The sequence below is a fragment of the Hesperophylax consimilis genome, chromosome 3 (assembly GCF_061612785.1).
Source record: "Hesperophylax consimilis isolate HC1 chromosome 3, BYU_Hcon_1.0, whole genome shotgun sequence".
Taxonomy (NCBI): Eukaryota; Metazoa; Arthropoda; class Insecta; order Trichoptera; family Limnephilidae; genus Hesperophylax; species Hesperophylax consimilis.
This window is the reverse complement of record NC_142838.1, coordinates 35,688,719-35,715,219: the sequence shown is the minus strand read 5'-3', so window position 1 is coordinate 35,715,219 and position 26,501 is coordinate 35,688,719. Positions and strand designations below refer to the sequence as shown.

The following is a 26,501-nucleotide window of genomic DNA, read 5'->3' as shown; positions in this document are numbered from 1 at the left end:
CGCAAGTTTCCGGACACCGTGTATAATATACCTATGTAACATATTTTTAAGGCTTTAAGCCATAATTTATTTCACCGGAGTTCCTTGTTATATTATCTATCTAGGTATATTTTACTAGTACCGTCTATTATCGCAATGCCAATATTTGTAGTGATTGTAATAATTGGTAATAGTCGAAGTCTCAATGATAAAATATTGAGGTTGTGTCATGCTCCCGTTCGAAGATATCGTTTGGTGTTGCCAACAGACAGACAAGTTGAAGGCAGAGGTCAAGATTTTTTAAATTATGTAACTTAGCTGACATCAGAGATGGCAGTATACTTAATATTCTTATTTATGTACAGATTAACTAATTTTTTATGCGATATTACAAGTAGTCAGGCAGGTTTTAATATTTTCATTATATTTTATGATAAGATTTAAAAAATATATATATTTATTGGAAGATCGAGATTGCCGTGTGATCAAGATAATCAATATTATAAGTATTAGGAACGGTGAACGGGTATGTCATCAAGGAAGAGAATTTAGATAAAAACCGACAAAACACATTTAAAAAACCCCACGCTTTCGCAAAACACGGTCACCAAGTTACTGGTTCCTACGAATTTTTATAAACCGATGTCTATGCTTTTGTTCAATTTATAATTTAACAATTTGTTAACAAAACCTTGAACGTAATATTCCTAGCTACGGTAATGTGATTACGCCATTAGGTGGTGTACCTACCTCAAGATGCTGCGGTGGCCTGAGACACGTGTCTTGAAGGTAATTGAACACATATTGACGTATTTGATTCCTAGGTCGTGTAATATTGATATCAGAAAAATGAACACTATTTCGTCTGAGGTCAATTTGACCTAAAAGGCAACCATTGCCCAATATTTCATTGTACTATGTGATTACGATATTTATATAATTATGATATTATAGAAAAAAAACAATAGGGAAGTGCATAATTCAGCACGAACACACAGTACGTATTTGCAGCAAAGGGATAAATCCAAGACGTTGCAATGTGTTGTAAGATAAATACGTTGGGCAGGTGTAGATAGGCACTAAAAAGTAATAAAAATAATATAACGCAAAACTTGTATCTACACAATACGCCAACATGATTTAATTATATTCAATTTTCTTCGTATTTTTCACGATAAGAATATAAATATATAATACCATTTTACACGGTGTTTGGAAACTAGTGATACAAGCAGGAACATGGTGAATCGACATCACAAAGAGCAATAATTACCACATCGTGTAAACATTTGAATTGTATTTTTGGGCCGCTTAAAATACACTTTTGTGTAGATGCAAGAAGAAAACATCGCCATAAGTGTGTTTTATTTTATTTTGGGAAGTTCAGGCACAAATATTAAAATGTTTTAGGATAATTTTTAAAGAACTTAATTTGCAATATTATACAATTAAACCACAACCGAAAATTCGTTCGTAAGTAGGAGATTTGGAAGCAGTTTTTATAGGCCTAGCACTTTATTTTTTCTGGACTTACTATTACTTATACTAATAAAAAAATGCTCCTATATTTCAAACGCCAAGAGATGTGTTATACTCGCAGGATTTAATTGAAGCTAAGTACCACATTTTCATTTGAGCATTTCTTTTATTTTTCTTTTTTTATGATAAATATTTAGGAGTTAAAAACTTTGTAGCCGGAACAAGTTTTAAAACATGTTTTATTCAGTCACCCAAGTAAGTAAGTTTATAACAGGATTTATTAATGTTTTAGTGATAATTATTGTTTACGTTCCATTTCCGATATCGTTTGCTATCACTTAAATTCGCTCTATATTTATTATTGTATAACATCATAACAATAACAAGATAATATAATTTGTAACTTGTACATTGTACACACAATATTGTATTCCCATACTTGTTTAAATTATTTATAACTAATTAAAAAACAAAAAATGAAATTTATTCTGAATTTCACTGAAAGAACTAGCAACTAGCACTGACGAAATCTTCACAGTCTTAACTTCATTTCAATTAAACAACTCTATTCTAAAACATTATTTCTTTACATTTGTAAATGCATAACACACGTATATTAGAAACACTAGATCCCAGGGTCAAAAACGTATCCAACAAATAATTACAAATACATCATTTGGGCAAAAAAGCTTCCTTTACTATGATACTAAACTCTACAACAAAATCTCACTCTCATTCAAAAGTATTATAACATTTAAATCTTTAAAAAAGCTGGATACAAAACATGGGGAGATCATAAATAGAAAATATACTGACACCAAATACAGACTGAAATTGAAACCACTTAACTGCACTAAAAAATACCATGTTATTTATAATTATTTCAGAAAGTACTACTACTACTAAGTTTTATTAATATTTAAATGAAATCCTTAGCACGGGAGATCCCAGTGAGGTTATCTTTTTTTTTATTCTTCCGACTTTATGTCCGGGTTAAATCTTCCCCACAGGAAAAACTAAACCCTTCCACACACTTTTCCACAAATGATCATCTAGTCAATCAACATTATGCAAGTGCATTATATAAGCATAATAAATACAAAACAATACAAGAACAACACGTCAACTAACCAGAGATCAAACGGGACAATAATTCACCGACTCCGGATATTTTCATATCAGAGGGCTCGGTAGAACTTCTGGTTGGACCTATAAATCATACTGATCCCTCAATATAAATATTTAAAAAATCTTTCGTAATCCTACATGTATTAAAAATAACTGATTTTTATACATAAATTCTTTGACAGATCTAATAAGCCTAAATTTTGAATGAGAGAGCTAGGTATAATGCCAGTAGCCGAAATAACACATGGTAATATTTTTATAGTCTGAGAATGCCCAATTCATTTTATCTCATTTAATATGATTATTTTATTATGATTATTATTAATAAATACATTTTATTATATTAACCTTGACTCCGCAAACAATCCACCACTAGATGGGGACAGTTTGGTTATTTGGGTTGGTTAGGTGGACAACAGTCGTAACAGGTGTGATGAGTACATCACATCGCCTAACCAACATCACCAAACCTACTGTCCCCCAAACGATTACAACTGTATTTATTGCTTGAATAACAATTCTTATTACGAGCATGCCAAATTCTTTTAATCTCATTTCCTAAATCTGTATATTTTCTTATTTTTTCAGAAACAGATTTTTTAATATAATAAAATATTTATTATTACTATTATAGCTATACCCACGACAATATTCACGTTTATTGTATACTAGCTGACGTGTACCCGGCCTTGCTCGACTTTTCTCTACTTTATATACATATAATATACATGTATTATACAGGGTGAATCGGCACGTGCCCGACAAACTTTAACCAGCTATTCCTTAGCACATTTGGAGTAAAAAATGTTATGGGCACTTTGCTGTCCGGTAGCATTTTTTTTCAATTAAAAACAAAAAAAAAAAAAATTCCACACTACATCACTGTCATTGGCATTGCGTTTCGTGTTCAACAGCTGTTATAAGCAAGTATGTCAAAAAGCGTCTTCGCTCTTTCGCACACACTAAATAATAATAGTTAAAAATGAGACGAATGGTGCCGTGCAATTTCGTTGTGATTGTAAGTGTGCGCCAATATAGGTACACACGTGCATTATTCAACGGAATTCGAATAAAATATTTGCCAGGTGGGTTTTCAAACTTTGACAAAGGATAAAACAGTGGTGAAAATATGAATAATAAATTTTTTATTAAAAAAAAACGTTACCGGACAGCAAAGTGCACATAAGATTTTTTACTCCAAATATGCTAAGGAATAGCTCAAAGATATTAGAAGAACGAGATGTGCTATGAGCAGTTCATACTGTGTGGAATTGTTTTGCCCAGTGCCGCCGGTTTTGTTCACCAATACTACTGCACACCTTCGCTTACGCTAAGGTAGCCGCACTAATACATAGAACAGATTTCTGTGCGTACACGTCCCGATACCGTTCAAAGTACCCTAATTAGGTAATACTCCGCCTACGGTCCGGCGGCCAACATAGCATATCTCGTTCTTCTAATATCTTTGGAATAGCTGGTTAAAGTTTGTCGGGTACGTACAGATACACCCTGTATATATAAACCTTCCGGAAGAAATTCTCTAAATGATATGAATACCCTCTCAAAATCCGTTCCGTAATTTAGAAGGACAAAGGGCACAAACAGACAGACGCGGATAGCGACATTGTTTTATACTATTTAGAGACTTTTTAAAATTTTAGTAAGTACCTATGCAATATTCACAGTACAGTGTGATCAGAAATATCGTATGACGATATTTAATTATGACAACCACATTGTCCACTTCGGTTTAAAACGCACTTAACAGATCACAAAACTGCGGTAAGTAAATTCTTTGATTTTATTAATACCTTGCTAGGTGAATTAATATTAAACCTGTTTTGAGGTAGGTGGCAATGACGTTTACAATTAAGGCGACATAATATAATAACGAAAGTTTGCTTGATGCATTTTAATTATTTCCGATGAACGTAGTACTAAAATCTCTAATGTTTCTAGATGAATGTAAGCTATTTACATTTAAGATTAATATATTTTATGTAAAACGGTTAAAATTTTTTATAAAACGTATTTCAACTATAAAATAAACTATAAGCACACTGTAAGCACCAGATTTTATTTTTCTAGACAATGAATTAGTAACTTCCCTAGGGTTCTGTCCAGAAACGTTTGAGATTTTAGTCATACTTTCATCAGAAATAATTAAATTAAACCTAACGAAAGAGCGAATTTCTAGGACTGCTAAGGCAAAGTCGACCGTAGGTCCGACCATTACGTTAATATTTTCACTTCATTTTGGAGATTTGTCGCATATTTTTGTGCACGGCTGCTTCACTTATGTCGTTAAGATTCTGGCTTTATTTTAGGGTATTGTCTCATCTTAAGTTTAGTCCCAGCGAGAGCTCGTACGTACGTCGTCGATGTTCATCCTCTCCCTTCTCATGTTCACTTCTTTAAATTTTTGTTAAATATAATAGAACGTTGACGTCACTTAATTAACTCCCGCTGGGACTAGTTAAGCTATTAATATATGTAAAAATTACAAGTAGAACAGAAGTAAACATAATTAACTGCATTTTCAATAAAACTAATTATGGAGGCAGGTATGGGTACAGCCACCTCGGGAATCATTTATTGGATAACCAACACCTCTGCCATCGGTCCCCCCATGTGTTCCATACGTCTGGTACCCGGGAACATGGGGTAAGGTTTGTATAAGTATTGGCGGCGGATGCGTCTGCTCACTAATGCGTAGTGGGCCGATCGGGAGGTGATTTTGCACAAAAACGGCGCTATACAAATCATCGAAATATTATTATTATTATTGACCTTTTGACCTCCCCAACAGAACTTTCGACTCATCGCCTTATACCGCTGGGAGAAGGATGGATTCACACGTTCGTTACTCCTGGATACATGCACTAACCCCAGATTCCTCCCCATCTCGTAAAGAACCTCCATATAGCATCCCCAAAGATGACCTATAGGATGCTCTATTCTGTATTGAGCTAGAATATTAAAAAAAATAAACACCCTTTATGGTTTCTTTCTAAATGCGAGTATCAATATTTATTGATTGGATTTGATTTGTTTTTCATGCAAAAAGATAAAAATAAGTCTTTTCAAAACAAGAAAAAAAGGATGATAACACTTTCCCTGTTCCCAAAACAATTTGGAATAAATTTGCCACTTGATTGTGTAGCATGTTTGGAACAATTGCCAAATGTCTTCGATGCTAAATTCCCCCCGAAGATATTCCAAAGTCGTTCACTTTACATTTGTGATTTTTGGTTGCCATAAAGCGGGGTGAACATTTCCCTCAGCAATGACATTCATAACAACTTTCTGCGTATTGTACCTGAATGATATATAATATAACATTGAATATAACCTTTATTGTAAAGGTTACATTTACAGGATTTTTCTATGTGTCAAGCATCTGGAAAATAGAAAGGAAATTGTTACATCACATTGGATTGATGTGTTAATTTCCTTCGATTTGCGGATCAGATGGATATGTGCCAATTTGATTGGATTTTGATATGTTCCGAAATTGGGTGGCTTCAAAATTAAACAAAACGGTGTAGGTAGGTATAGCCATAAAAAAGAGTTCTCTCCTTATGGACTAACCAGAGTGAGCACGTTCCAGAGTGGAAGATACTACCAGTATCGCCCTGGTGTAAGACCACCATTCAGAATTGAAACGTTGCTCCAAATGGCTTTAGCCGTGTTTAGTGACTAGATCTGAATAGCCAGGTACTTCCCCACCTTCCTCTTTCCCTTCCCCACTTACCTTCAGCCTCACAACATCCCCCAATTGGGGATGCCATAGTCTCACTGGCTCCAGACGGGAGCAGTTGGGACTCTTGTGAGGTATTCACTATAAAAAAAAATAAAAAAAAACCACTCGAAGACTAATAGATTCAAGACAATATTAATTGCATAAAAACCATTGATTATTTTGATAGGCAATTCATTAATTGAGTAACGCACAAAAGAAAACTAATCCATGTTGATAATCGTACTATACACACATATTTACTTAATTTATTCATCGTCATTATCTTGCTGTGCTGTGGTCTGAAGACGACTTTTACATTGGCTTAGAACCGAGAGAGATGTAGTAATATTCTATATATTTCTATTTTTGAAACAGACAATTCATGGTGGAATTCCTTTAATATATATTATCATGTTCTATATTTTTTTAAAGTAGGCTTGTATACCTTGAGCTCAAAGACAAATATATTGATCACTACGCCACGGAGGTCGCTAATTATTAATTACCTAACGAGGGAAATCATTATCGTTAGTTTAATGTTCATGTCATAAAACCCACCCCACTCTTTTAATTTGTAAAATGTCTGCAACCGCGTTTCTTTAAGAGTTGAGTTGATTATAAAATAATAAGCGCACGTGTTGTGCGAATTGCATGTACATAAATAAGGGCCAGCTACCTAACCAGTAATCTCTAACTAAGGAATGCATTATAATATGTATAATGTACATGCCTATCAAATGCCCATCTCTAGATTGTAGATATTTTCTCTTTGCAAGTTATTTTTCACATTGTATATATTCAGACAAAATCCGTGCGGTTGTTATAAGAAAAAGCATTCACTAGGCCAGTGTTCCGCAAAGTGTGCTCCGCGGCACACTGGTGTGCCGTGGCCATGTGTAAGTGTGCCGCGAGTCCCGCGTCACTTCTCACAAAGTGCTCTGTAAATCGGTTTTTACTTTTCTGTGCGGCGCGGCGGCCGGAGGTGGCGTGGGTGGGACTCGATCGCTGCGAAGTGGTCGTGTGCTACGCCGCTACGCTACATTATCACGTGTGCTACACTACATAAGTGGGGTGCTATTGCTACATTATCACGTGATTGCGCACGAGCTATCGGGGTGCATGCGCGTGACAACATAACATTACGAATTACGACGGCGACGTTGCGCCCGCTTGTTTAGTAGTCATTCGTTAATGCTAGTGTTTGGTTGTGTCGCCGCGAACTTAATTGACTTTTTTAATTCATCAATTCATCAAGTCTGTTTAATGCATTGTATCAGGAAATGGGAGCAGATCATCAGTCACTTCTGTTTCATACAGAAGTAAGATGGCTTTCTCGCGGAAAAGTGCTTTCTCGGATTTACGAGCTGAAAAAGGAGACCCAGACATTTCTAGAAACCCAGGGTTCAGACTTTGCTTCTCTATTTAAAAAAGAAGAATGGGTAGCAAAACTTGCATATCTGATTAAATGATCTGAACAAAAAAATGCAAGGAAGAAATTGTAACATTTTAACGTCTTCGGACAAGATTGAAAGCTTTCGCGCTAAGTTGGTGCTATGGATCAGCCACGCTACCAATGGTAGTAACGAAATGTTTCCAAATGTCATGGCTGCCGATTCAGAAAAAAAAGTGCAGGCTTTGATAGTGAAACACTTGGAGCTGTTAGCAGAAAAAATGAACTCATATTTTCCTACCTGCAACCTATGGACTGGGTAAGAAATCCATTTTCGGAAAGCATTTCCCTTGGACATTTACCAATAAACGAGCAGGAAGAATTCATGGAGCTTAAAACTGATCGGACACTAAAATTAAAATTTTCTAAAACAGAGTTAGCACATTTTTGGCTCCACGTAAAAAATGAGTATCCACTGCTGTCAAAGCGAGCTATTGCAATTCTATTACCATTTGCCACGACCTATTTATGCGAATTGGGGTTTTCAACTCTCACAACGATAAAGTAAAAAAAAGAGAACGCCTGAGGACGATCGACGAAGAGATGCGAGCAGCGTTATCAACGATTGTTCCAAATTTTGATCGTCTGTGTTCAGTTAAACAGGCTCACATTTCGCATTAAACATCTTTTCATGTTATATTGATTTTAATAATAAATATTAATATAATATTGTTTTTGGTAAATTTTGGTTCGGAGTGGCCACGCTTATTACGAATAATTTTTAGAAAAAAACTTTAGATATGCCGTAATTACTATAAAAGGAAACTTTTTGGCTTGGTGGCGGCGGAAAAAGATGCATTTTAATTATCAATTGCGTAAAATTAAAATTCACTTCTCGAACCGATTCGGTGACAGTTCGCGGTCATTCTGTCACTGTTATGTGATAAATATCAATCATAATTACACAAACCCGGCTAGACAAACCCTGCTTTGCCAAACAAACCATTCAAAACCTGGGATGTTTTTTTAAATTATGATGACATGCAGCTTTCGTAGTTTAACCTCAAAGTTCGCCGTTATTTGTAATAAGCCTGGCCAATCCTATCCAAAATTTACCTTGTTTTTTTTTTCTTTGGTGTACCGTTAAAATTTCTTGATTAGTTAGGTGTACCGTGAACATAAAAAGTTTGCGGAGCACTGCACTAGGCACCTACTTACTTATGAATTACCGTTGAAAGCTAAATTAAACACTTATACATACGTTAAAGCTTTAAGATCTATAAGGGTTAGTTACCGAATGATGGTTGTCACAAAACGTCAAAAATGTGACCAATAATAAAATTGTTTTAAATCTTAACTCTAACTATGAGTACTTCAATATCGAAAATCCCTGACAGCCTCTCCATATATGACACATATTGATCCACATATAAACCAGAGAATATGGTGTGGAGGTAATACTCAAAACAGAACAAATAACGTATTTTATCTACCGATTTAGCCAACCGATGAAATAATTTTATTTTTATAATTACACACTCTACATTAGTCCATAAATTTTATTCAACAGACTAGTGATTATTATGGTGTGGACACATTACAAATACAATTTTCCACGTTTATATGAATGTAACGTGTACGTTAGTGATGTAACGTGTACGTTAGTAATGTCGCTGACATATTTAATTTAAATTAGTCCACCACTTTTTAAATGTAAATAATGTATGAGAAATCATTATATTTTATTTCGATTTTCTATTGTTTGTTTTATACTGTTGTTAAAAATGAAATTTTGTAATTTTATGTACTTAAAAGCCCAATAGGGCGTCAATAAATAAATAAATAAATCCTACTCCTTGTTCTTATTAATTAAGAAAAAAGGTTAACCGGCAGACAAGCATCCATGTGGCAGCTTTGCTGTACTACCTTTTTAAAAAAATATATCACTGTTTTATACACCATGTATAAATAAAAAATAAAAATAAAATAAAAATACTTAACGAAGTCCTATTTTCAATTGACCGTTTTGCATTTCATTCGTCTGTAAATTCGTTTGTACGTTCCCTTTTCGGTTTCGAAAATCTGCTGCATCCTGTTTATTATTCAAGCAAGACTTAATTTGACCAGATGGCTAACTTTAACTAGGTAACTAGCTTTGACTGGATACTTGATTGATTTACGTTTTAGAAAATCTGCTAGAAAGAAAGAAAGAAAAGTAAGAAAGTCGCGCCGTGAATTCACGCCGTGAATATACGCCGCGATCCGCGCGTATACTGTGTCCATCCACACTCGCAAAGCTTCAGTCTTGTTCGCGGATTTAAACCGCAAACCCTTTGTCGCGGGCCAAAATACCGACAAAAATCGGGGAATGGCGCGAAGCGCGAATGCGAAGATTGCGAAGGCGTGAACAAGATCCACACTCGCGTTTCGCGGCCTTCGCGGCCGTTCGCGCCGCGAGTGTAGAGCGCTCTTAACTAGGTAACTAGCTTTGACTAGATACTTGATTGATTTACGTTTTCGAAAATCTGCTGCATCTGCTGTATTTTACGAGCACGCCTCAATTTGCCAAGATGGCCAACTTTGACAAGTTGGCTAATTTTGATCGAGTTTTTAGTATTGTGGTATCTACTAACCTGCCAGAAGAGATTTTGAATAAAATGATTTGGTAAATTTTTACCTACGACTGCCGTTTTTAATACGCATTTAAAAAAAAAACAAACCATTGATTCAACTGAGCACTATTGTCCATAATCATAAATACAAAAGTTGTTTTTATTTATTTTTCGGAATAACTTTATTGAGTAAAACTTCAAATTGTAATATTTAAATACTGAAGACAATATTAGTGATTTCTAAACGAAAATCTGAAACAGAAAAATCAGAAAAGGAAACGGTCACATCTGGGACTCGAACCCAGGACCCTTGTCTTTCCGGGACAGTGCTCTACCAACCTGAGCTAATGGGATAGCTAATTTTCGTTTAGAAATTACTAATATTGTCTTCAATATTTAAATATTAATTAATTTAGCACTGTCCCGCAAAGACAAGGGTCCTGGGTTCGAGTCCCAGATGTGACCGTTTCCTTTTCTGATTTTTCTGTTTCAGATTTTCGTTTAGAAATCACAAAAGTTGTTGTTTATTGTCATTAAGTTGAATCAAAGGTATTGGTTAGGCAAAATTATAGTAATAAAATTATTTTCGTTATTTGAATTTTAAAAATATTTTAAGGTTTATAAATAAATAGGTGGGTACTTAAGTACCTATTTATATGCCTTAGGATTTCAGAGGAAATTTTGGTTCTGATTTATTAAATAGAAGAAAATTAGAAATAAACTTTTTTGGCTCACTGCTGTGTTCACAGAACTAGTATTAGGTACGGTACAAACAGGTGTCAGGTATGCATAAATAGATTATGTACTTTTCTACCAATAAAAATTGCTGTGTTTTATGCAGGTCAGGTATTCCGTTGAATTGTTGAATAATAAGACTCTCGATGTTCTATCGTTCTATGACTCTCATAACAGCTAGATCTGACCACACCGGTGGTTGTAGTATTTGGGTTACGCAATGTTTTTTCTTCTCCGCCGAAAGAACCCGATTGGCATACATGTCGGGGAACCGGTTCAGATTGCGGACCAAGGTTAAACTTTGCACGTTCACTTTTGCGTTCAACTTTGTGGTTATGTTTTTGAGCCGAACAACGTTTACCCCGGGAGCGGTTTAGTTTGACTGCCATGGTAACCCATGAAGTCATAGTTTGTGCAATACTATAATTGCAAGAATCGCAATCACTTCTTTGTAGGATAGGATCTGTAAATTCATATTTAGGTAGTATGATGTCAAATTTACAGTATTCGCTAATTTGAAATTGCACTAATTTTGACTTTACATAGGTATTCTTTCAATCAATTTTATGAACAAATATTAGCGAATACTGTAAATTTTATAAAATAAAAAATTTCATAGTTCATAAAAGAATACCTATGTAAAGTCAAAGTTAGCGCAATTTTGTTTGTTGGAATCACAATTATTGATTTAGATTGATTGGTTAAAATCATGTTTATGCTAAATTATTGGAAAGAAATCACATTTACATGATTAACTATATGTTTGTTTACTATCGTATTTTTTGCGTGAACCATAATCACGTGTTAATAGAATCGGAAGTCAATTTTTGTACATAGGTTTGCAGGAATCGCAACTACAGGTTAATATAATTTATTGATAGAATCTGTCAGTTAATAAAGTGTTATAAGTCAGTGTCAGAAGTCAAAGTTAATGCAATGTTAAATTTACAATAATCACAATCACTATATATTATTATTTTATCATATGCTTTTGTTGTAACATTTAATATTTTTTCGTTGTATTATGTTTCCTTTATTGTTTTAATTTTGTAGAATTTATAATAACTGTGATACTCTACTATTAAACTTTGTAGTGTGTAAAAGCCCATTAAGGCGTGTAATAATAAATAAATAAATACATTGAATTGATATAATCTGTAAGTCCAAGTTAGTGCAATGTAAAATTTGCAGGAATCACAATCACTGATTGACATAACTGCTTGACAATAATCTGTTAAGTTCAAGTTAGTGCAATGTAAAATTTGCAGGAATCACAACCACTGATCGACATAATTGCTTGACAAGAATTTTTTTAGTGCAATGTAAAATTTGCAGGAATCACAATCACTGATTGACATAACTGCTTGACAATAATCTGTTAAGTCCAAGTTAGTGCAATGTAAAATTTGCAGGAATCACAATCACTGATTGACATAACTGCTTGACAATAATCTGTTAAGTCCAAGTTAGTGCAATGTAAAATTTGCAGGAATCACAATCACTGATTGACATAACTGCTTGACAATAATCTGTTAAGTCCAAGTTAGTGCAATGTAAAATTTGCAGGAATCACAATCACTGATTGACATAACTGCTTGACAATAATCTGTTAAGTCCAAATTAGTGCAATGTAAAATTTGCAAAATCACAATCACTGACTGGTTAAATCATATTTTCCGCTAAATTAATTGAAAGAAATCACTTATTTCACTTATCTAGGATCTAATGTATGTTTGTTTACTATCATGTTGTACCCTGTATTTGTTGTTCTATGTTCTATTTGTTATTTTTTTCTTTCGTGTTTGTATTCTTATTCGTATTTCTGTTTAAAAAATAAATTATGCGGTTACTTCTATGCATTAGCTCAAATATTATATCCTACCCTGTAATTTAATAAAAATTGCAACTAACTTTAAGACCAATCTGTTAAAACCAACAGCTTAAACATGACCAAGATAGCGCGTGATGGGTGAACGCCAAAAGATATATTTTCTTAAACAATTTACTGCAATAATTGGTATAGTTTGTGCAAGATCAGATTAATGAAAATTAAAAAATCTTGTTATCGGAAACTATTTATCATTAAATATGGATAATTCTGTAGATTTTGTGTACAAATACCGAACTGAAAATCGCAGTGTAGGTACAAATATTATAACTATTTTATAATATTATATAGGTACCTAATTCTGAAATAATTTTAATATGTTTTCGACATAAATTCAAAATTAATAATCTGACATTTGTGATGTTGTCGCCAAGTCACACTAAAGGTTTTGGGTAAATAATACTGAAGGGATAATAATACAAGCATATCATATTATCATCTACAGGAATGTGGTAATATCTTGTTTACTCTGGTGGGAGCCAAAGAGGCTTAAATAAAGCCAGAGAATCCAATGAACTTTGAGTAGGTATCTAGTGTCCATGTATAACAGGTTTATAGCGACCGAATTTCAAGCAAAGATGAACGTAAAAAAGACACAGAATGACAAATTGAATTGTATAATTGTAAGGCTTCCGGCGTTTCCCATATATGCAAGGTGTTCGGAAATTAGTAGTATTAATGGGAAAGTGGTGAATCTACATCCAACAGATAACGTTTTTTTTTTCAATTTTTTTCGGCAACTAAAGGTTAAAAAAACTTTTGGAGCCAGTTCTACGCTATGTCTGGTATTATATAGCATCTAATTCGCCAATTAACCGAGCTGTTCACACTCTAAATAATATTTGTCTAAAGTCAAACATTGAATTTTTTTCGGATTCACTCTTCAAATTCAAACGTGGCATCATGTCAATAATATAAAGTGTTCAATGCGCATACATACATATACACACACACAAACACTCACCATACATTACACACACACACACACCTATATACTACACACGTCACATGGTAATTAATTATACCACTTATCAGACATTACAAGGAAACATATCATAGGTACCCAACATGAAGTATATAATTTCCTGTATGTTGTTTTATCACTGTAAATCATGTACATGTAAAATAAAACTAAAAAAATAAAATGAAGCACCTAGTAACCTTTTTTTTCAAATTTGATGTAATTTTTTTACTTTCCCATTTTACGGTTACCATTTCAGACATTTACTTTATAAACTATTATACCTGAGTGCAAAAATAACTCGGGAAAAAAAATGAATTTATAGATACCACGAAATCGACGCTAAACGTATAATGTAGATTCACCACTTTCCCGATTGTACCACGAGTTTCCTGACACCGTGTATAATATTATGATGAGTAATATGTACTATATTCCCAGCTGGAGCATTAATTAAGAGGTTAATAACTGCAATGACTTTAATTAATGGACTTGGTCAAACGCTGAATCAACATTCTAAAGATATTTTGGACTGTATTGGTTTGAATTGAACATCATCTCGTAAAATCAAGATGTTAATCCTTTTGTTATCTGGATATTTTTGTACCAAAAATGATGAATTATTTTTTCATGAGTTCATAATTATGTTTTAACAAAAATGAAAAAAGATGTGATTCAGAGATTTGATTTAAATTTGGGGTAAGAATACCAATCACAATCTTTTTGAACAAAGGGTTAGATTTAATGTCATGAGTTAATTAAACAAAAAATTATTACTGTTCGACGAAATAAACATCAATTTACAGTACAAGATTTATTATTTTAACATTTGTGAAGATCGGTGTACAAAAAAGTTTTAAGGTTTCTCTACTTTCTATAAGAGTAATTAAAAATAACAATTTTTTGAGAATTTTCATTGAATTACAACATTCCTCTTAACGTGCTATGTTGTGCTAGAACATCTGTTATGCCGTGTGACTTCGGCTGAAGTTTTTAAGCACGCTTAAGCATTACATATTTTACTTAAGTTAGTAAAGAACGTAAGGATAAATGGCCCTCTTCTCTTTTCTAAAAATACTATTTTCCGAATTTCGGAAAGTATTCACTGATAAAAAGTGTAAATGCTATTATATGTACGTAAAATGAGAATTGGTTTAAACGATATTCATCTCATCCATCAACATCCTCATACAGCTTCAACTAGCCCCCCAATACCACAATTAATACACAAAAATACTAAATTCGATTGTGTGTCTGAATAACCCTGGTTCTATGAACTCAAATTTGCTTTTGAATGTAAGTGTCATTATCAAAATTGGAACTGATAAAGTACCCGTGTTATACAATATTTTAAACAGAAAAATATTTTAATTGTAATTTTTAAATTTAAACTGATTTGTCAAGAATTTAGACTATCCCGCGATTTTTTCACGGGTTTGCAACAAATACTGCAAAAACTTCTGTGTGATTGTATCGTGGTCAGTTCAAAAATATAATTTTACGCTTTCTTATATCGGTTTCTCAAATATGGCTCTAATTGAAAAACTGACTTCAACACTACCAAAAAATATTCTTAATTATTATTGTATATGTCCATAAAGGCCTTTACATACGTATGATATAGTTACTGTAGTGCAACAGCAGTAAATATAGTTAATAAACTGGTTTACGTGGCTTTAAAAGATTAAATAACAATGATATTGATGTTGACCATTTAACAGTGCTTAAATTGAAGATACACATGATGATGTATTGACCTTCAGTGGTGCGTGCTGTTTGTTTTCTACTGATTTCTGAGTTCATCAGCCTTAACCTTCAGATCTACTGAAGGTCACAGCAGTTCGCGTGGTAGATGGAGTAACGAATTGAAGAAGTAGTACACACTCTACAAATTGAATACCAGTGGCGGCTCGTGTCGTTTTTCTATTTCTTTTTAAGGGCCTATTTAAAATTATTAACAAACCGCTCTTTCATAGATGGCGCTAATTTAATTATTTTTGCTAGTGAGGCATTGAAATGCTAAGATGAATTTTTCTTTGCGCCCCTACATACGCATTATACATTTAAATAAATAAAAAAACTTAATTAATTCAAAAAAGGCGTACAAATCCAATACTGGATTGAATCATCGATGCAATATTGTATTTGTATGCCTTTCTTGAAAGAATTGAGATTTTAAATAGAGAAATCTATTTATTTATATTCATATAGGTACCGTCTGTACACGCGAAACAAATGATTCTTCTTAATATTTTGAAACTGATGTTTTTATTTTATGTTATCATGTATGTTTTGTTAGGTACCTACCTATTATGCATTTTTCATTTTATTAAAATATGAAGTATTTATTTCATCCAAAGATATTAGATATTATCTTATCAGGTTATTTGTTACCTGTTATGTTTTATTTTTAAAATTTATTTTCCTCTTTAATTTAATAGTTGTAAATATAGCTATGGCAGACTGGGATTGTACTATCCTCCCAGACCTGCTGAATTAAAAACTTAATAAATCTCGAAGAAAGTGTATTTTCGTAAAATAATTAAATTACCGCCATCTATGAACTAGAAGATTATGAATTAATTAAAAAAAATACATCGATATTTTGTTTATGTTCACTGTTAAGGTTTCGTTGCCCGAATTTGTTTTATTTGAAGGCCACTTTATGCATTTTTAATGGTGCAATAATACTATAGTAATTTTCAAAAAAACGATATTGTATTGCGTCTTGCAGCTATTATTTGTCAAAGAAATATATATGAAGAATGCGGTCTAGAAGAATTTATTTTTGGCGTGTTCCTCCTTACCCTACCCTACTTCCTTGACTTACTCTACACCATGAGTGCGACACTGAGTGAAAAATTAGCTTCGTCGCTTTTAATCCAAACTTGTTTTGTAATAAATTTTTTTCGCTATTCGTATATATACAGGGTTTTCCAATAAGAGGTGTTATTTTGATATTCAATCGTAAAAGATCAATGGTTTCGTTGCTTGTGTGGCACGTAGCGCCGTTTTGTTGAAAGTAAACGTTGTCCAGATCAATACCATCCAATTCCGATCATAAAAAATCATTGATCATCTCTCGATAGCGCAATCCATTCACCGTAACTGTTGCTCCAGCCTCATTTTCGTAAAAGTAAGGTCCAATGACTCCGCCGGGCCATAAACCGCCCCAAACAGTCACACGTTGAAGATAAAAAGGCTTTTCAACAATAACTCTTGGGTTTTCCGAGCCCCAGATGCGACAATTTTGCTTGTTGAAGAAGCCACCGAGGTGGAAATGGGCCTCATCACTCAAGATGATTTGCATTTGATTCACTCAAGTGAATTTTAATAATTTCAATGCGTTGTTGAAGCGTGTATCGTTCCATTTTTATTTAAGGCGTAGTTTCTACTTGTCAAATGTCAAAAAATGACAGCTTCAAAAGTAACATCTACCGAAATAGCAGGCTATTCAAAATAAAACCTCTAAGCGTACAAACAGACAGATGCGGATAGCGACATTATTTTTTACTATTTAGAGATTATCACCACGAAACGTCTTTGCTGAATATATGCTGTCCACTAAAGCCTGGTGACAATTACAATGATATTGTATTGGTACGAGTAAGTACAATATAAACACAGTTATACAAGTGCGTAAACAAAATAAAGACACAAGTGGTGTGGATGAGGTAAGGATCTCGAAATCATTCCGGATTCTTAAATATAGAAGTGGAAACTACCTAAGTATATTCATTTTCGTTATGTCAATATTTTCGTGTAGTGTAAGTCGAGTAGTCATTACTATGTCAATATCTACTAGTTTCGATCTTGAATAGTTCGCAAACAAATGTGATGAATTAGGGCCACCAAATGTTTTGGCCCCAACGGTCCTTGTGTATTTTATCATAATATATTTTATTTATTCCAGTCCCGTCTATCTTTTTATTTGTATACAATACGTATGAGAAATCATCTAAATATAGACTAAAGACTAAATGTAACGTGTAACCCGAATCTGACAGTAACTCTAGTCATGCAACGAAATTGGATATTACGTTAATATGTGTTCTCGCTCCTTCGCCGCCGCAACTCCTTTCACATCACAAAATGCAGTTCTAAATTGCACAAAACATTATGACAACATTAAATTTATTTATAATTTTAAAAAAAATCTTTTTGAAATCTTATTGATATATAAAGACTAATTCTTCATTTTTTCATTCATATGTGTAACACAAAGCGTTCCATGTTTTTTTTAAAATATTTTTTACGTGAATACTGCACAAGAGTCCCAACTGCTCCCAACCCTTTGGAGTCAATGAGACTACGCCATCCCCAATTGGGGTGTGTTGTGAGGCTGAAGGTAGTGGGGAGGGGAAGTAAATGGGGAAGAAGAAGGTGAAGTACCTGGTTATTCAGATCTGGTCACCAAACACGGAGAAAGCCATTTCAAGTAACGTTTCATTCTGAATGGTGGTCTTACACCGGGGCGATACTGAGAAACTGAAGGATACTGAGATTTCTGTCACTCTGGAACGTGCCGCAAATGTACTATATGTATACAGAAATAACACACATTAATCAAATAAAATTTACTTGCGCACGCCGGGATTTGAACCTGCCATCTCCAGCTTGCTAGTAAAGAGCCGTACTCCTCTTAAAACCACGGAGGTCGTCAAATAAGTTTGTAAGATGTGGTATAATAATATTATAAAGCCATTTCTTACAACCTTCAGGATTCAATATTACAGAAAAGCTATCACGAAAACATATTTCAAATCACAGGGTGCAATTACAAATCTTTATTGATTGAATTTTATATTTTCAGAGATTCACCAATGCATGTTGCAATTACAATTGCTCGCGTTTGTGAGAATATTGATCAACGAGCGTTCTGCCAATGTCACTACACACCATTTATCTATTTATTTTAATTTTGTTTATTATTTACCATGATTTGTATGGACTAAGTTTTATTTTATACTGTTTTCCCCACTGGGCTGGCCAATACATTTTACATTTTCCTTATTATATTTTATCCAATTAAGATTTTAATATAATCTAATACCTATTACACTAATTAGAATGTGCACTACAATTTTGTATCTACACTGTGAACTTTACAGTTTACAATGTATATCTAACACCTTATATAGATTGTTTTAATTATACTTAGGTATACCACTTAGATATTACACAGGTTGTCTCACTTCAATCAGTCTGTGTTTGGTCGCAATATTCTATCAATTTCATGTCTCCCTGTGTCCCAGATCCATTGTTTTATGAATGTTTTGAATATATTGTTGTAATGTTTTATGCCGTAGGAAATGAAATTTCTCTGTCCAAATTTTTTCGTTTTTGCTTGTTGGATATATTTTTGATTGAAGGATCTAGTGCTGTTCGTAATTTGCACTTCGCGTGTGGAAGCTTAATGCTGGTTAAATTGAACAACCCATAATTATCTTCAATATGTATCACAATCATAATGTTCAATATACTGTTTAAAGCCGTTTTTAATTCCTTCTTCGCATTCCAAACTGGCTTTGCAAATTAAAATTCCTTGTTATCGTTTTACAAGCTCGTGCGGACGAGAACTCTTTTTTTAAGTCGCCTGTGTTTCTGAGCTCTCAGTTTAAATGTATTTATTAAGTGCTCCTAAAGGTGAGCATATTTGTAAATTGTAAATTGCAATATATTTGAAGCCCTTTTCAAGAAAACTAAATTTCTAAATAAAATTCAAGAAAAAGAAAACAGTTCGTAGGTGACTACAACAATTACGCTGGCAGGAAAAACGGTTCCATGATAACTCAACACAGTGACAATTCAACCAACACACTTTTAAAAAGTGATATAAAGTCATTAGAAACGATGAAAAAAAAAAAATTAAACCTAACCTAACCTAACCTACTTAACCCAGTTAATAAAGTTTTTGTTTCATCACTTTCCATGACTTTATTTAACTTTTTAAAGATGTGATGAATTATCATTTTGATGATTTATCCGGTCACCAGGAAAAACATGCCAGAAACGACGAAACGAGAATTCATTTGGTACTAAACGATTATGATTTATATAACTTGCCTATTAATGTCCGTAATTTTATAACCTTTGGATTTAAATCGACTTCAAATTATTACGGGATTCAGGTTTAATATAGGTAAAAAATATACGACACCATAATATGTTTTTACAGATTCGCATTCATAAGCTTTAATTTATAAAAAGCCTACTAAGTAGGTAGGTACCTACCTACACATCAACAGACATAGGGAAAGTACAACACTGAAATTATCCAGACATAACTAAAAACAGCTGCAAATGCTAGAGCAACAGCGGTAGACAATATAGATGATATGAAGCTAATAATACCAAACGTTACAATAATTTATGATATACGATACGAGTATGTATTTTTTTTATTATTTATTGAGTTAGTTTATACATTTGAATATAAACTAATATAAACAAGATCATATTTCATTTTGTAATTTTACATATTTTTACAGTAAATATAACATTTATTTTTAAATACATTCATTCTTCCTTCATTCTTCAGACTTTCAGGCATTTCATCATACATTTTTAGTCCTTTGTACATTAGGCAGTTCTGTGATTTTGTTTTTTTCATATGTGGCAATCTAATCCTATTTACATTTCTGGTTTCGTAATTATGAACATCTCTATTAAAAACAATTTCATCCTTAAAATATTTTGGCATTTGGTTGTTCATGATTTTATGTACAAAAATTAACACATTATATAATAGTCTCTTTTTTATAGAAATCCAATTTAGCTGTTCTCTCATTTGATCTATGCTTGCGTATTTTCCTTTTCCTAGTATACATCTCATAGCTCTATTCTGTATAACATCTAGCTTGTTCAAGTTTCCTTCATTGGCCAAATACAACATAGTAGAGCAATAATCTAAATGTGGAGCAACTATAGTTTTATAAATCAGCTCTGTAGTGTTTCCATTTAGTTTATTTCTTAATCTTCTAAGAAAATTGACTTTTTTAGATACCTTCTTTAGCACATATTCAAAATTTGCTGCGAAAGTTAGTTTTGAATCTAGTATCACACCTAGGTACTTAATTTCATTTACTTTTTCAATTTTTTCGTCATTAATTGTCAATTTTAACTCTGTGTTATGCGTTTTGTTGCCTATTTCCATATATTTTGTTTTGTTGACATTCAGTTTTAATTTGTTTAATTTCAGCCATTTCGCTATATTTTGTAGGTCTTCATTTAATTTATTGATTGCATCTATGTACTCTTTACATGAAATATAGATTAATGTATCGTCTGCAAATAATCTAATTTTGCAATGTTTTATGGTTTTAATTATATCATTAATGTAAATAATGAATAGAATTGGACCTAATACCGACCCTTGTGGAACACCGAGGTTGTTTTCTATCGGTTCTGATTCTGAGCTTTCCACTTTTGTTACCTGTTTTCTTTCATGGAGATATTCTTTGAAAAGATTTAGAGCTACTTCAGAAAGACCTATATCTTCTAATTTTTCCAAAAGTTTTTTCCTTTCTATCGTTTCGAATGCTCTTTTAAAATCTAAGAATGCTGCAATGGTGATTTTTTTATTATCTGTTTCTTTCTTCCATGTATCAATCACAATGTTTATTGCAGCTTCACAAGAGTTATTATTACGGAATCCTGATTGTTCGTCACATAATATATGATGTTTTTCCAAATACTCAACGAGTTGTTTCTTTATTACAATTTCTAGTACCTGTTCATATTTTGGTAACATATTTATAGGTCTAAATTCTTCACATTTTCTGGTATTAACAACTTTCGGAATCGGGATCACAATAGATGTTTTCCATGTGTTTGGAAATTTTCCACTTCTTAACGATTCATTTATTATGTTCAGTAGATGAGGTCCTATCACTGGCATTGCATCCCTTAAAACTGTAAAACTTATTCCATCTGGACTCTCTTTTGATTTGGTGCTGTTTAAAATCTGTAAAAGATATGTTTCATCAATCTCTTTAAACCCAAGTTTTTCTCGGTTTAGGGTAACATTTCTCACGCGGTTGTCTTCCTTCAGTATTGGTATACTCTGATGTAATTCCGTTATGCTGTTTACAAAATATTTGTTGAAGCAGTTCTGTATGCTACCCTGTATCTGATGTGGAAATTCAATGTCATGTTTCATCCCTTTATCTTCAGTTTGCATTAATCCTTTTATGGTTTTCCACATTTTTTTAGTGTCTCCTTTTTCACAGATAATTTTATTTTTGAAGTAATCGTTCTTACAAACTTTCAGTTGTTTTGAGTATTTATTTCTTGCATTTTTGAATGCTTTCCAGTCTTGTGAGTTTCTTGAGATTTTTGCAATTTTGTACAGTCTATCTCTTTCATATTGTATTGATTGTAGTTCTATGTTATACCATTTATTTGTTCCTCTTATTTTATTTATATGGTATTACGTAAGTATATACAGATACGTTACCCCGATGTGATTATTAAAATGAACGGCTCACAGAAAACATCTGTGCTCTTGAAAATAAATGTGTGGTCTGATGGTCTCATTCCGTAAATTTTTCTTTTATTATTATTTTAGTCCTATTTGGACACAAATATTAAGATTATGTTTCACAGAATTTGAACAATTTAAATTTAATAATGTATATATTCAAGTTCTGTGAAAGTCCTATTCAAGTTCTGTTTTTATCCAAATACTGTGAAACAACCGGCCCATAAATAATAAAAGAACTGGAATAGAACTTTCAAAGAACTTTAATATTATCTTTGAAATTCAATGAACTGTTCAAAATCTGTGAAATAACCCTTCCTGAGTTATTTATTACTCCTCAAAACTAGTTGAATCTATCTATATACTAACTTTTTGTATGTAGAAGTTTGTCTCTGTCTATCCACAGTTTTATTCCGAGATTGATGAAAGTTTGCACACTTGACCTTCAAAATAAGAGGAAGGTTAAAGTCTAAAAACTCTGTTTAAAGCCAGGGCAAAGCCGGGGACTTCAGCTATCTCATAAACTATCGAACGGTAGGCTCTGGTTTACAAAATAGGAAAATCCTTGAAATTCTATGCCAACGCAAACATCATTGTCTAAAATTTATTTACAAAATATTTTTATGATCATAAAAAATGTCCTGACGTTTAAATTGAGGAAAAATCTATATTTTTGTTGAATTTCAATCCTTAAACAATATAATTATTCTTAATGGAATCCGGTTTTATTGTCATACAGTGTTCTTTGTCTGTCTATGCTAATTTAATGTGAATATTAAACATTACTATAATTGGCAATATAATGTGTTAACCCATTCATAGCAAATTGAACTATGTAATTTGAATGTTAAGAAGAAAAAAACAAGTGTCACGGCCTCTACAAGATATTAATATTACTTTTATAATGCTTTGGACACATCAATTAATATTAGAAAAAAAAACTCTGTAAGAAATATAAAAAAAACAAAATACATAAACTTCGTACCCATTCTTACTAAATTCAAGATATTGTTGACTAAATATTTACTGTAATAATATTTTCACCTCCAGCGACCGGTGGCATTTTTTTAATGTTTGAATACATTATAAAGTTACGAAAAAAATGGTTTACAAACCTTCAACATTCCATTTTTGGTGTAGCAGTGGTGTAGCGACAAATTTAGAATAAATTTGATCACACACATTCAACACGATGACAATATTAGTAATTATATTTTAAAAAAATCAACCCGTCAGGATGGGTAGTTTCACAGAATTTGAACAATTCATCAAATTTAAACTTTCATTACATTTTCGGGTTCTGTGAAAGTCCTATTAAAGACCTTTGAAATTTGAAGAATTGTTTAAATTCCCTTTGTTTAAGTGACTAACCCGTCCTAAGTTTTTTATATTATATTATTAATAAATATATTTTGGTTTGATTTTCTTTTACACTAACCCCACACGATAATAATTTCCCTCAGGGCCTATGTCATCTTTTGGAATGCTTTGTGAAAGATCTTTCTTTTAAGGAAAGGAAAGATAGGAAGTTCTGGGAAGGTAAAGTGTATGAGGGTTGGTTAGGAATCTAGGTATCAGTGTGTCCAGGAGTGACGATAAATGAATATATCACTCTCACTGCGGCGCAAGGCGATTGGTCGAGAGACCAGTTGGAGTGGTCAAAGGGTCTCTCCAAACCAGCCTCTCTCGATCTGAGAGAGGATTGAACCTTCCTCCCAAGATACTGGAGTAAACCGCAATAACAACTAAATCAAATTACAATTGGATAGGACTGAATTAAATAATGTTTCAAAATTATTTATTAATCGTTTGTCTAGAATCAATGTTACTAGGCAAGGGACAAGATGCAAGATTAAAATATATATATGGAAATACGAGATGTTCCAAAATTCAAGACAAGTTTTGGCCAAAGAAACCACATATATCTGGCAACCAAACTTTACAACATCCTTCCTCCAAGTTTGAAAAAGATAGAAAAGATAAATAAGCTTAAGGAAAAAATCAAAACATGGGTGAAAGAAATCAATGCAGACATACTAGAAAATGTATTAAAAACATCATAGAAACTAAATAACAGAAAATCAAAGAAATCTACCAGTCCGCCTCAGCACAGGACTACCTAGTGAGGAGGACTAAGATCAAACTATATTAATGAAATATTATAGATTTTATATAATGTAACTCTCATCAAACCTTATTAAATAGACACTAATAAAAAATAAAAAAATAAAAAAAATAATAATAAAAAAATAAAAAAAGATTTCCCGTTCACGGATAGACACACAAACTTCGTATCGCTGAATGCTTCATTTCTTCTACAACCAACAATTTATTGAGAGACTTGATTCTATGGTAAATAGTCCTAATACACCAAATACTGGCGTAGCGTAGCAAGCTTGTGCGGAATAGTTCAAGGTTTTTTCCGATAAGAATTCTTACAAAATATTTTTTTACATATTATCAAGAATGAATATGTTGAACAATACCAACCTTGACTAGTGTTAGTGTGTTCAGAAAAATTAACAAATATATCTGCTCTCCCTTTTTTCGTTTATGTATTAAATAAAATAGTACACCACAATAAAATCATAGGCCGCTCATCTCCCTAGGAAATTCCTGTCTCGAGATGTGCAGCTTTACAATCGTAGTAAAAAATAAAATTAAAAAATACTAGTAGATGTAAACTTAATATAATATTGAAAATATAAACCTACAAAAACGACACTACAGTTATTCAAATTAAAATTAAGGCTGGACATTCTTTTGACTACATACGTATTACAAAGTACCAGTGTTGGCTTATCAACTGTTATCATATAACCTTACTGACAATGTCAAGACGTATAGTATACAAAATCATTAAGGAAAAATAACTATAAATAAATTAGAATAAACATAATTACTATGCATTGTAGATAGTAATACAATAGTAGAATAATATATAAGACCAAAATCAAAAAATGCCTGGTTGAAACCATTTTTATTATATTGCATAATATGTGTCGGTTTGTAAGTAATGTGTTTTTAAATTTATATGATGATCAACAACAAAAAATCAAAATAAATCTAGAGTCAAAAAAAAGATAGTAATGTAACAAAATCTAAAAATTACCGGTTAAAATCTTGTTTATTAACCATATCAACATATATCTGTTTTCTAAAATTAAAGATAATTATATACATAGTTGAAACATACGGATTATAAAAAAAATCGACGTGATATTTCATGAATAACCGGTTAGATTAATCGGATATAATGATTAAAGATTCTCATGGCCAAAAGTATTATGGTTATTGATTATTGGAGGTATAAACCGTGTTTTGCTTCCTTCTCCTTAAAACAACAACACGAAAAAACAACAAATGTTAAAAATACCAAAAGCACGAACATAGAAATGGGAAGATACATTTCCTGATATATATATCGTATAATTAGTCTCGTAAACTTTTGAAACCAAATGTAGATTAGTAATTATTTTCTTCTTATTTTGAACGCCAAGTGTGCAAAATTTCATCAAAATTCTACTTTAAGAGGAAGCTACAAGCCAAAAATGTGTATATTCTTGGTATACCTTATATTGTAGGCAATAGGCATTAGTCGCTTGACAAACGGAGTCTAGAAACGTTCGATTTCAAGCACAGAACTGGTTTTTATTTATTTTGTAAATAATTTTATCAGAAAGCAAAAAAGTTAATCAAGTGAAACTGTCACAGAGAATCTTAACTATAATACATTATTTTTTTGTTGTTGTTTCCTTTACGCGTTCATACATTTCTATTGGAAAAAATATTTTTTTAGTAGTTTACATACATATATTTTATTGAGTGATTTATTTTTTATTTGTATTCTACTCAAGGGAAACCATAGGAAAACCTTCAATTTATCTAAAGCATATTTTTTGTATTCACAATGTACACCAATTCGTTATAAAGATTAATCAAAATAGTGATTTAGCATTAAGCTTCGCCTTAAGGTGCGAGAAAGGGGGTGGGGTGGTTTTTAAAAATCTCATATATAGACAGTGAACTTTCTCCTGTTTTGAACGTCAAGTTTGCGAAATGTCATAAACTCAGAATAGAAGTGTAGATTTGCTTAAAAAACCTC

General features: G+C 32.5%; 1 protein-coding gene across 2 annotated transcripts in view; it reads right to left on the bottom strand.

Annotated features, from left to right (window-relative positions):
* LOC149425357 (estradiol 17-beta-dehydrogenase 11-like) overlaps window positions 1-26,501 on the bottom strand; it is a 56,300-nt gene that overhangs the window by 10,307 nt on the left and 19,492 nt on the right. The gene's annotated exons all lie outside the window — the stretch shown is intronic.